The following is a 12,064-nucleotide window of genomic DNA, read 5'->3' as shown; positions in this document are numbered from 1 at the left end:
TTTCCCCTGTTTTTGTAATGTAATTTAATTCAGTCCATGTATATTACACATATGTAGTACTTACTCGTTATTATTTTGTTATTTTCATGTTTTTATCTTGGATACTGGGCATTTGGGATAGCAAACGCAATCGCCTTATATATAGCAATTTCACTTCAGAATAGATTTGTGTGGTATGCTGGGGGTTGACTGTATTTACAAACGATGTTATTATTTATTCATTTAATCATATCATCGAACAATTTTCTTTATTTAAGGTAACGTTCCATTTTCTCTCAATTAGGGAACAATTTGTGCTCTCTCCATCTCCGCCGACCGTCCGCCCACGCGTGACTCTAAGGAGGAGAGGTTGCCGTGGAAACCCATGGCAACAAGCGGAGGAGGGGCGGGATAAGTTCATGTAAGAATTTTTACATTTTTTTTCTTTTTTAAATAACCATCTTGTCATAGCGGGCGACGGCTTCGCTGATAAGGTCAAAGACGAGTGCTAGAAAATGCCAGAAGCTAAAATCGGTTTTGTACTGATTCTTTAGAATTGCCTCTCCCATTTACCTCGGAAACGAGGGAGAGCGGGGAACCGGGGCCGGTACGGAGATCAGGTACTAGTATCGGTACTTGAGATGCAAGATTTGAGCCCAAATCCTAATAATTACGACTCGACTCAATGACAGTAACAAGGTAATAACACAGTAGTAACATAGTAATAACGCATTTATGATGTGGACTAAGATTCAGATTCAGATATACTTTATTGTCATTCTTGTACACGTGTATACAGAACGAAATGTCGATACATCTGACCCGCACAGTTTCCTTGAATGTACAGATATAAATAAATGTTGTACTGAGTTAGAGTATTGAAGTACTAATAATATGCTAAATAATTATAGCTATGTATAGTATTATACAGTAGTGCAAAGAGTGCAAGAGGAGCAGCTAACCAGATGTGCAAAATGGGCAGTCAAGTAAACAAGTCACTATACAATAACACTGGAGTACGGTAGTGCAGAGGAGAACAGATGTGCAAAGGAGTGGCTAGGTATAAGAGAACTGCCAGTAGTGCAAAAAAACTAAAACAAACAGATGTACAGATTAGCAGCTGTGTAGGGTTATCGTGGGTGTGATTGACCATTTAACAGTCTAATGGCCAAGGGGACAAAGCTGTTGCAGAACCTGGTGGTCCTGCACCGCACACTGCAGTACCTCTTCCCAGAGGCTAGCAGAGTGAACAGTCCATGATGGGGGTGAGAGGGGACCCTAATGATGTTCTTGGCCCGGGATAGGCAGCGCTTCTGGCCAATGTCCTGAATGGAGGGGAGAGAAGTCCCGATGATTTTCTCTGCTGTCCTCATCACCCTCCTCACACTACCCCAGTCGGAGGCACTGCAGCCTCCACACCACCAAGAGATGCAGCTGGTCAGGATGCTCTCTATGGTGCCCCTGTAGAATGTGATAAGGGTGGGTGGGGGCAGGTGGGCTCTCCTCATCCTCCGCAGGAAGTACAGGCGCTGCTGTGCCCTCTTCACCAGTGATGCAGTGTTCACGGACCAGGTGAGTTTGTCTGTGATGTGCACTCCTAGGAACTTGGTGCTGCTGACAACCTCCACAGCCTTGTTGCTGATGAGAAGTGGGGCATGCTTGGGCTGGTTTTTCCTGAAGTCGATAATGATCTCTTTAGTTTTGTCAACATTCAGGACCAGGCTGTTGACTCTGCACCAGCCCACCAACTGCTCCACCTCCTCTCTGTAGGCTAGGTCGTTGTCGTCCCTGATGAGGCCCACCACTGTTGTGTCGTCCGCAAACTTCACGATGTAGTTTGTGGCTGACCTAGGGACGCAGTTGTGTGTCATCAGGGTGAACAGCAGGGGGCTCAGGACACAGCCTTGGGGGGAGCCCGTGCTGAGGGTGATGACAGCGGAGATGTTCTGACCAAGCCGCACTGACTGGGATCTGTCAGTGAGGAAGTCCAGCAGCCAGTTCCGCAGGGGGGTGTTTAAGCCCAGGAGTTTCAGTTTGTCTACCAGGTGTTGTGGGATGATGGTGTTGAAGGCTGAACTGAAGTCCAGGAACAGCATCCGCACATGGGTGTTCTTCTCCTCCAGGTGTGTCGGGCTCAGGTGAAGAGCAGAGGAGATGGCATCCCCGGTAGAGCGCTTTGTCCGGTAGGCAAACTGAAAGGGGTCAAGTGAGGAGGGGAGACTGGAGGTGATGTGCTCTTTAAGCAGTTTCTCAAAGCACTTCATTATGATGGGAGTCAGTGCAACGGGCCGGTAGTCGACTAAGTTACAGTTATCTCTGAAAACCCTCCAGAAATATACCCAATTTAGTAGAGAGTAAGATAAATGAGAAAAGGTTAAAGAGAATAACCGCTCCAGAAATTGTTTAACACATAAAAGTACTGTACTTTATAAACGTTGTAGTGTCATCGATATGACACAGAGCTAAACCACCAAAGAAGACACGTGACCACAGTGTTAAGCCCCCTAACTCGGACCTCAACCACCCTAACCCCCAAAATATACCCTAACCCTCCAAACCCTCACCCCTGTTCTGCTATCCCCTTTCCCAAACCTAATCCTAACCCCTGTAACCCTAACTCCTGACCCTTTAACTCTAAACCCCCTTTTAACCCTAAGCCTTACTCTATAACACTAACCCTAAACCTTAATCCTCTTACCCTAAACCCAACTCTCTAAATCTATCCCTAAACCCTAATCCTCTAACCCTTAACCCAACTCTAAACCTAAGCCTCCTAACCCCTGACCCTAATTCTCCAACCCTAACCTCACTAACAGGAACCTCTTATCCTAACCCTCCTAACCCTAAACACTAATCGTCTAACCTTACTAACGCTCCTAACACCTAACTTTACCTCTCTAACTCCGACCCCCCCAACCCTAACCCTCTAACCCACCTAACCCTAACCACTAATCCTAATCACTAACCCTTTAACCCTAACTCTCCTAAACCTAACTCTAAACCTGAATACTATAACCCTAATCTCCCTAACCCTATCCTTAGCACTAACCCCCTATCCCTAATCTCTATCTCTAAACCCAATCATAACGCTCTAACCCTAAACCCTCCTAACCCTCTAACCCTAACTCTCCCAAACCTAACCATTACCCTAATCATATAACCCTATTCTCCCTAAACTCCCTAACTATAAACCCAACTCTCTAACTCTAACCGCCCTAACACTATCCTTAACCCAAAAATATAACCCTAAACCCAACCCTTACTCTCCAACCCTAACCCTCTATCCCTAAACCCTAACCCTCTAATCCTAACTCTCCTAAACCTAACCATAACCCTAATCATATAACCCTAATTTTCCTAATATCCCTAACCCCCTCTAACCCTAAACCTGACTTTCTAACCCTACCCCCCAACCCTATCCTTAGCCCTAACCCTAACCCCTAACCCCTTAACCCTAACGCTCTTAGCCTAACTCTAAACCCTAATACTATAACCGTAATCTCCCTAACCCTATCCTTAGCACTAACCCCCTAACCCTAATCTCTTTCCCTAAACCCAACCATAACTCTCTAACCCTAACCCTCCTAACCCTAACCATTACCCTTCTCTCCCTAATCTCCCTAAACTCCCTAACTATAAACCCAACTTTCTAACTCTAACTGCCCTAACTCTATAAACCAAACATCTAACCCTAAACCCAACCTTAACTCTCTAACCCTATCCCTCCTATCCCTAAACCCTAACCCCCTAATCCTAACTCTCCTAAACCTAACCATAACCCTAATCCTATAACCCTAATATCCCTAATCCCCTCTAACTCTAAACTTGACTTTCTAACTCTACCCCCCTAACCCTAACCTCTAACCCTAAACCCAACCTTAACTCTCTAACCCTAACCTTCCTATCCCTAAACCCTAACCATCTAATCCTAACTCTCCTAAACCTAACCATAACCCAAATCCTATAACCCTAATCTCCCTAATATCCCTAACCCCCTCAACCCTAAACCTGACTTTCTAACCCACCCCCCTAGCCCTAGCCCTATCCCTAGCCCTAACCCTAACCTCTAACCAAAATCTGATTGGGAACCAAGGAACAACCAAATCCCTAACATAATAACACAAGTGATTAAGGATAACCAAAGCCTAATTAACACGCTAAACCCACAGTCTCACAGAGACAAAGATAACCTTAGCAGAGGAGAATGTGAAGCTCTTTTTCAATTAGCTAACAACAAACAGATCGTTATTAAACCAGCAGACAAGGGTAGTGCAATAGTTATCCTAGACAGAACACAGTACATATATGAAGCATACAGACAACTAAACAACACAACACATTATAAGAAATTAACAAAACCAATATACCCAGAAACAGCCCAGAAAATAGAAGATATCATACAAACAGTACTAGAAAATAAATATATTAGCAAAAAACAAAGCCGCTACCTAATGGGAGAAGAAGAAGCCAGACCCCGTAGATTTTACCTGCTACCTAAAATCCACAAACCACCATTATCGTGGACTATACCATATGAAGTGCCAGCAGGAAGACCAATTGTCTCAGATTGCAACAGTGAATCCTACAGGATCGCTGAATACATAGACCACTTCCTCACTCCACTATCCACAAAACATAATAGCTACATTAAAGACACATATGACTTCGTAAACAAAATAAAACAGATTAAAATAACGCAGGAAACAATCCTATTCACCATTGACATAGATAGCCTCTACACAAACATAAACACAGTCGCAGGGTTAACAGCAGTAAAACGCTGGATGGAAAAATACCCGGACGACAAACGCCCAGACACAGAATTAATACAACTCCTAGAAATTAACCTCACTAGGAACGACTTTGAATCCAACAAGGAATTCTACTTACAGATTAGTGGTACAGCCATGGGCAAAAAATTTGCACCTGCCTATGCTAACATCTACATGACACATTGGGAGGAGACAGCTTTTGAAAAATGCGACAAACTACCCACCAATTATTTTAGATACTTGGATGACATTTGGGGAACATGGACACATAATATAGAATCCTCAACACACACCGTAGTACAATTACAGTCAAACATTCCACAAATGACCATCAGATAGATTTTCTAGACACAACCACTTACAAAGGACCCTCATTCACCCAAACACAAACTTTAGACACTAAGGCCTTCTTCAAAGACACAGACACACATGCGCTCTTACACAAAAACAGCCTACATCCAAAGCACACCTATAGGGGCTTAATAAAATCACAGTTGCTCAGATTCCACAGAATCTGCTCACAAAATACGGACTTTGAAAAGGCTACTCAAACCCTGTTCAAGGCACTGAGACCAAGAGGATACTCTAGATCTTTCCTCAGGCAAGTCCGTAAAACATTTTTAACCACAAGGCAAAGGGACACACAGAAAATTATCCCCCTAATAAGTACCTACTCAGAATTTAGCCAAACTGCTAATAGAAAAATTTGACAAAATATAAACCAGACACTACAGAACACAGACATAATCCAAGATTACAAAATCATCTCAGCCTTTAAAAGAAACAAAAACCTAAAAGACTACTTAGTAAAAAGTAAATTACCGGAAATCAACATAACACAAACGCAGGGCCCCACATTCTACAAACAAGCCACCACAGTTAGGAACACCGACACCAACACAAACTACCTAATTAAACAAACAATCACACCTACTACGGAAAACTGTATATATGTCATAAAGTGTAAACACTGTGACATTAAATATACAGGAGAGACAGGAAATTCTATCAGATGTAGATTAGCACAACACATTTACAACATTAGAAACATTGGACAAAGTAACACACACCTTGTAGCCCACTTCATGCAACATGGACTACAGGCATTAGAAATATGAGGCCTACAAACAAACAGCAATTGGACACAAGGAGAAAGACGTAAGGCAGAAAAACACTGGATAAGAAAACTTAACACTCTCTTTCCAGATGGACTAAACAAACGCAGGTAAGACAAGAAACGCTCCAGTTTCCTGAATGGCCAGTGCAGAAACTTAATTTCTCAAGGACCTCCAATTTTTTGGGGGGACCTTGAGAAAGAAAGATTGCTTCCTAACCTAACCCTAACCTCTAACCCTTAACCCAACCTTAACCCTCTAACTCTAACCCTAAACTGTAATCATCTAACCTAATCTCCCCAATTCTCCTAACCCTCACCATATCACCCCGTATAACCTTTGAGTCATAATAATCCGCATTTGCCATTCCGCGTGTCGCTACGATATTTTCCCCGATTTTCGGAGTTCCTTCTCGCGTTTAAACGTCAATCATCCGCAGCGCTAAAGGCCAAGTTTAGTCTTTGAAAGGTGTGGAGTGTTTGAACAAACGCTGTGATCTTTGCACAAAGAAAGGTCGCCATCGGAAAGTCAAATTGAGGACGCTCGCCTATCCCGAGTGGAAAAATCGCACGGAATTTAACGTTCAATCAAACCCAACACCAAAAATGGAATGCGTTGAATAAAAATGGGATTTTTTTTTCATCATAGATTGCTCTCATTAGGTATTTGCCAGTAATATCGGCACTCAACTTCGTATTTCTTGATAATCGCAAGCTTCGGTTCCATGGTTATCATTTTTTCTTTAGCATCACTGTCACCTTTGAACCCATTGTGAATAAATATGGTACAAAAATACTCTATTGCCGATAAATCTCATTGCAACTAATTGAATACTTATCAATAATCTGAATTTTTTACTTAGTTCCGAATCAGTATCTGCTAGTATTACCACTGCAATCTCTTACCTAGGCCTAAAAATTTCATCAGTCACACTGGTAATAAAAAAAAATAAAAAAATAAAAAATCATAATTGCATTTAGTAAATGTTATAATAAACTAATATTTTTCATTTTTTTAACATTTGAAACTGTTGAGAAAGACAATGTTGTTGGATAAGATAAAAAATAAATTGATAAATGAGTATATACTAAATCATGTGTTTACCTTTTTCTGGTAAACTAAGCAAAATAATGACATTGAAATGTATTAAAAAAATTAGCATTTCTTAATTTATATGTTTCAAACATTCAGATTTTAAAGTCAAAATTTAGCTTCAGTGGCAAGAAATAAAAATAAAATAAAAATTTACATACATACAGAATTAATGTAACCTTTTCTGGTAAAATAGGGAAAATTTGAATGTAATAATATATAGACAGAAATATATTTAACATTTTTCATTTTCAAGACGGGCAAAGTAGAGGAAAATATTAAGAAAATGAAGATAAAATAAATGAATGAACACATGCAAAATGACCGTCCTTTTTTTCTAGTAAAATAGGGGAAAAATACATTTAAATGTATGAATAATTTAAAATGTATTTATTTTTCATTTAAATTTTCAAGAAAAACAAACCTGTGGAAATATAAAATTAGTTAGAATAGAATGGATAAATTAATACTTTCTTTTTTCTCGTTAAAAAAAGAGGAAAATATTTACATATAAATGCATTGAAATGTATTTATTTTATTTGCATTTCATTTTTTAAGAAATACAAAATAGTGGAAAATATAAAATTAATAAAAAGAAAATGAATAAATGAATGCATACAAAATTAATGTTTTTTTCTTGTAAAATAAGGAAATTAATTACATTTAAATGTATTAATAAGTTCAAATGTATTCATTTTTTTACATTTGAATTTACAAAACTGATAAAGTACTGGAAAATATAAATCAAATTAATTTTCTGGTAAAATTGTGAGACCATTACTACATGTAAATGTATTTACACGTTAAAATCATTTTTTTTTCACATTTGAATTGTCCAAATTCTCTCAAAAAGTGGAAAATGTAAGTTAAACAAAATAACAGTTCATTTTTTTCTGGTCAAACAAGAAAAAAAGACAATCAAATTGTTAAATTGAAATGAGCAAACATTGTTTGAAAAAAATGACTTATCTACTATCACAAATAATGACCAAATTAATCTGATAATTAAGCAAATGAAGCATTCGTTTTTTTGTTTGTTTTTCAGACAAAAGCAATCGAAAATCGTTGTGGCGAGATCGTCACTATTCACTTTTTCTGACACGCAGACGAATCCTATCGAAATATCATGGAAATTGTCGTGCAATGACACAAACTGTCTCACGGTCGATTCCGATTTAAACGCTTTACGGATTCAAAACAACTCTTTTATGTACGGACATCGCTAAAAGTGTGCCTGCTTTGCATTTCTATTCAGTACATGGAACAAAACGTCGCCTGAATCATAGATGAGATTATGAAGGAGTTGCCATGACAACTGGGACTGGACACCATACCGTAAATTGTTTTTTTGGCGCCACCTAACGGTAAAAACGACAAGATGCAAGGACAGTAGTACTCATATTTGGTGTTAAGCTCTATAAATTTACTCTACCTTTTTAGAAACATTTATTACACTTATGTATACATCAAATCTATATTTATTTATATATATTTATTCATATTTCATATTGTTAAACATATGTAATATTCCACTCTCAAATAAGAAATTGGGAGACCTTGTTCTTTGTTTAAATTATTATTAAATAATTGAATTCAATTAAAACTTGTAATTTGTAACACAAAATTTTAAAAAAATAGGAATATATATATATATATATATATTTTTACTAGATGAAATAATAATGAGAAAATTTGTACAGTATGACTAATATTATACAATAAAACATCTTAAAAATTGCTGTCATATTCAATAATTTCTATTTTTCGTATTAGAAAACAAGATAAGATATAGTTTGAATTAAAAAAAGCATTTCTGCCAATTATTTTGTGTTTTTTAAAATAATTTAAAAAACAAACGTCAAATATGTCATATGTAATGATTTTGCTAGTATTTATTGTTGTATTATACAGTGTTGTATTTAAAACATTTTTTGGATTGTATTTATTTTGGTTTTATTAACAACACGCCAAGAATATTATAAATTATATATATACAAAACTCAATTCCAATGAAGTTGGGAAAGTGTGTTAATTGCAAATAAAAATTGATCCAAGTAAATTGCAAATTCTTTTCAACCCATATTTAAATGAATGCACAGCAAAGACAACATATTTATTGTCTTCACTCATAAACTTTATTGTTTTGGGAGAAAATCATCAACTCTGTAATTTGATGACAGCAACACGTGCCAAAATAGTTGGGACAGGTGTCAATAACTACTCAGAAAGTGGATGAATGGAAATCAACCAACTATTTGCAGGTGAACAGATGAATTAGCAACAGGTGAGAGTTGTTACTGGGTATAAAAAAGGGAGACCCGAACAAGCTAAGTCATTCACATGCAAGGATGGGGCGAGGTTCACCTCTTTGTGAACAACTGCGTGAGCAAATTGTTGAACAGTTTAAAAACAACATTCCTCAAAGTACAATTGCAAGGAATTTAGGGATATCATCATCTACAGTCCATAATATTGTGAAAAGGTTCAGGGAATCTGGAGAAATCACTGTGCGTAAACGGCATGGCCGTAAACCATTATTGAATGCCCGTGACCTCCGAGCCCTCAAGCGGTACTGCATTAAGAACCGACATCAATGTGTAAAGGACATCACCACATGGGCTCAGGAACACTTTGGAAAACCACTGTCAGTCAATACAGTTCGACGCTATATCCGTAAGTGTGGGTTAAAACTTTATGTTGCAAAGCGTAAGCCATTCATCAACAACATCCAGAAACGCCGCAGGGTTCTCTGGGCCCGAGCCCATCTAAAATGGACTGATACAAAGTGGAAAAGTGTTCTGTGGTCTGATGAGTCAGTTTTCCAAATTGTGTTTGGAAATTGTGGACGTCGTGTCCTCCGGTCCAAAGAAGAACAGAACCACCCAGACTGTTATGCACGCAAAGTGCAAAAGCCAGCATCTGTGATGGTATGGGGGTGCATGAGTGGCCAAGGAATGGGTAACCTGCACATCTGTGAAGGCACCATTAATGCAGAAAAGTACATTCAGGTTTTGGAACAAAGTATGTTGCCATCCAAACAGAATCTTTACCATGGGCGCCCTTGCTTCTTCCAGCAGGATAATGCCAAGCCACACACTGCACGTCTCACGACAGCGTGGCTTCGTAGTAAGAGGGTGCGGGTGCTTGACTGGCCTGCCTGCAGTCCTGACCTGTCTCCCATTGAAAATGTGTGGCGCATTATAAAGCGCAGAATAAGACAAAGGAGACCCCGGACTGTTGAACAGCTGAAGCTGTACATAAAGCAAGAATGGGAAAGGATTCCACTATCAACGATTCAACAACTAGTCTCCTCACTTCCTAAACGTTTATTGAGTGTTATTAAAAGGAAAGGTGATGTAACACAATGGTGAAGAAGCCCCTTTCCCAACTACTTTGGCACTTGTTGCAATTATAAAATTCTAAGTTTATCATTATTTGCTTATGGAAATAAAGTTTATGAGTTTGAACATGGATAATCTTGTCTTTGTGGTGTATTCATTTAAATATGGGTTAGAAAAGGTTTGCAAGTCATTCTATTCTAATTTTACTGACATTTTAAACTTTTTCCCAACTTCAATGGAATTGACTTTTGTATATATATATATATATATATATATATATAATCCCAAAATCTGCCACCCGTCATATTTAATAATATTGCCATTTCATTGTATTTAATATTTTTATTTTTGGGGGATTGAATTTAATTGTTGTTTTATGAGAAAACAGATTAAAATATACTTTGGATTAATAAAAAATATATATGCTTTTTTCTCATAATAATAATAATTAATAATAAGAAATATCTTTAAACTTACCGTCTATAATATTGAATTATTTTGCTGTTATGGTTGATTATATTTAATATGTTCAATGTATTGTTGCATATTTTCAATCGAAAACAAGTTACGATATAACAGGATAAGAAAAATATACCACACCATATTTTTTTTTTCAATAAAAGAATATTAAAATATAGTGTGCCAACTTTTTATGTATATTTGTTTTCTTGAATTTGAATGTAAAAACAATCTTAAAATCTGCCATCTGTTATATTTAGAAAAATGCTATTATTCATTTATTATATTAATTTTTTGAATCTATATTTGGATCATATTTAATTTTTGTTTGATTAAAATATAAGAGAGAGAGAGAGATACAGTTAGATATAGAGATGTTAATAGATGGATATAGAGACAGATAGATAGATATATAGATATATAAAATGCATTTTTTTCAATTCTTTAAAATGTTAACCTTATAAAAACAAGTTTAAAATGTATTTTTTAGTTATTGTAGTTTTCTTATTTTTAGAATGGATTTAAACAAAAACAAGTCAAAAGTATAGTAAAAAGAAAATATTTCTCAACTTATATATGAATTTAAGACAATCTCGAACTCTGCCTGTCACGACCAGAACGGAATTAGGACCCAGACGCGTAAAGTTAATGTTAGGTTCAAGTCCCCAACACTTTTAATAAAACGCTCTGAAATAAAAGACAAAGAGAATCGGTTATTACAATTGGTTATTTTATTAATCATCATTATGAGAGCCGCGGAGACCAAGCTGTTAGAATCTCCTCCTCGCTCGCTCGCTCGCTCTGAAGACGTCTCCGAAACCTCCCTTCTAATATTCAGGTTCTTGGAGAAAAACAACTTGAGTTATGGCATGAACAGGTCAGGGTGTATCCAGTGGTATGTGAGACAAAAGACAGGCTGTACATCAAAAACAACTCATGGCCTTGAAGAGCAGCTTACAGGCTGAGAACTCTTCAAAATGGCTGAGAACACATATAACATATTAAATGTCAACTGTAGGATAAATATAATTATACAATCCTAACAGTTAACCACAAGTTTATTGAGATAAAGAGGAAAGGCAGCGCCCGCGATCCGGTGCTTGCTGAACACAGGATGCAAGGCGCTCACAGAATCGGAACTTCCTGACCGGGAGATCGTAGTGTCATAGACGGGAAAAAAGGTCGATCACTGGGACAGGAGAACGAAACGTGGTCGGGGTCAAAAACAGGTCATAGCTGGAGACAAACGGGGAAATCAGGATCAGATCAGGATCATTTCTATTTCGATCGTATTCATTTTTATTTC

At 37.6% G+C, this 12,064-nt stretch overlaps 1 long non-coding RNA gene across 1 annotated transcript in view; it reads left to right on the top strand.

Moving 5' to 3' along the window:
* Positions 1-12,064, top strand: part of LOC148346298 (uncharacterized) — a 78,595-nt gene that overhangs the window by 20,345 nt on the left and 46,186 nt on the right. The window contains exon 2 of the long non-coding RNA XR_015848363.1: positions 284-400. This is a non-coding gene — a long non-coding RNA (uncharacterized LOC148346298). The remainder of the gene's footprint in view (positions 1-283; positions 401-12,064) is intronic.

Source organism: Urocampus carinirostris, chromosome 20 (genome assembly GCF_059441175.1).
Source record: "Urocampus carinirostris isolate Australia breed hairy pipefish chromosome 20, RoL_Ucar_1.0, whole genome shotgun sequence".
NCBI classification, from domain to species: domain Eukaryota; kingdom Metazoa; phylum Chordata; class Actinopteri; order Syngnathiformes; family Syngnathidae; genus Urocampus; species Urocampus carinirostris.
The sequence above is the reverse complement of the archived record's forward strand: the minus strand, read 5'-3'. Positions and strand labels throughout refer to the sequence as shown.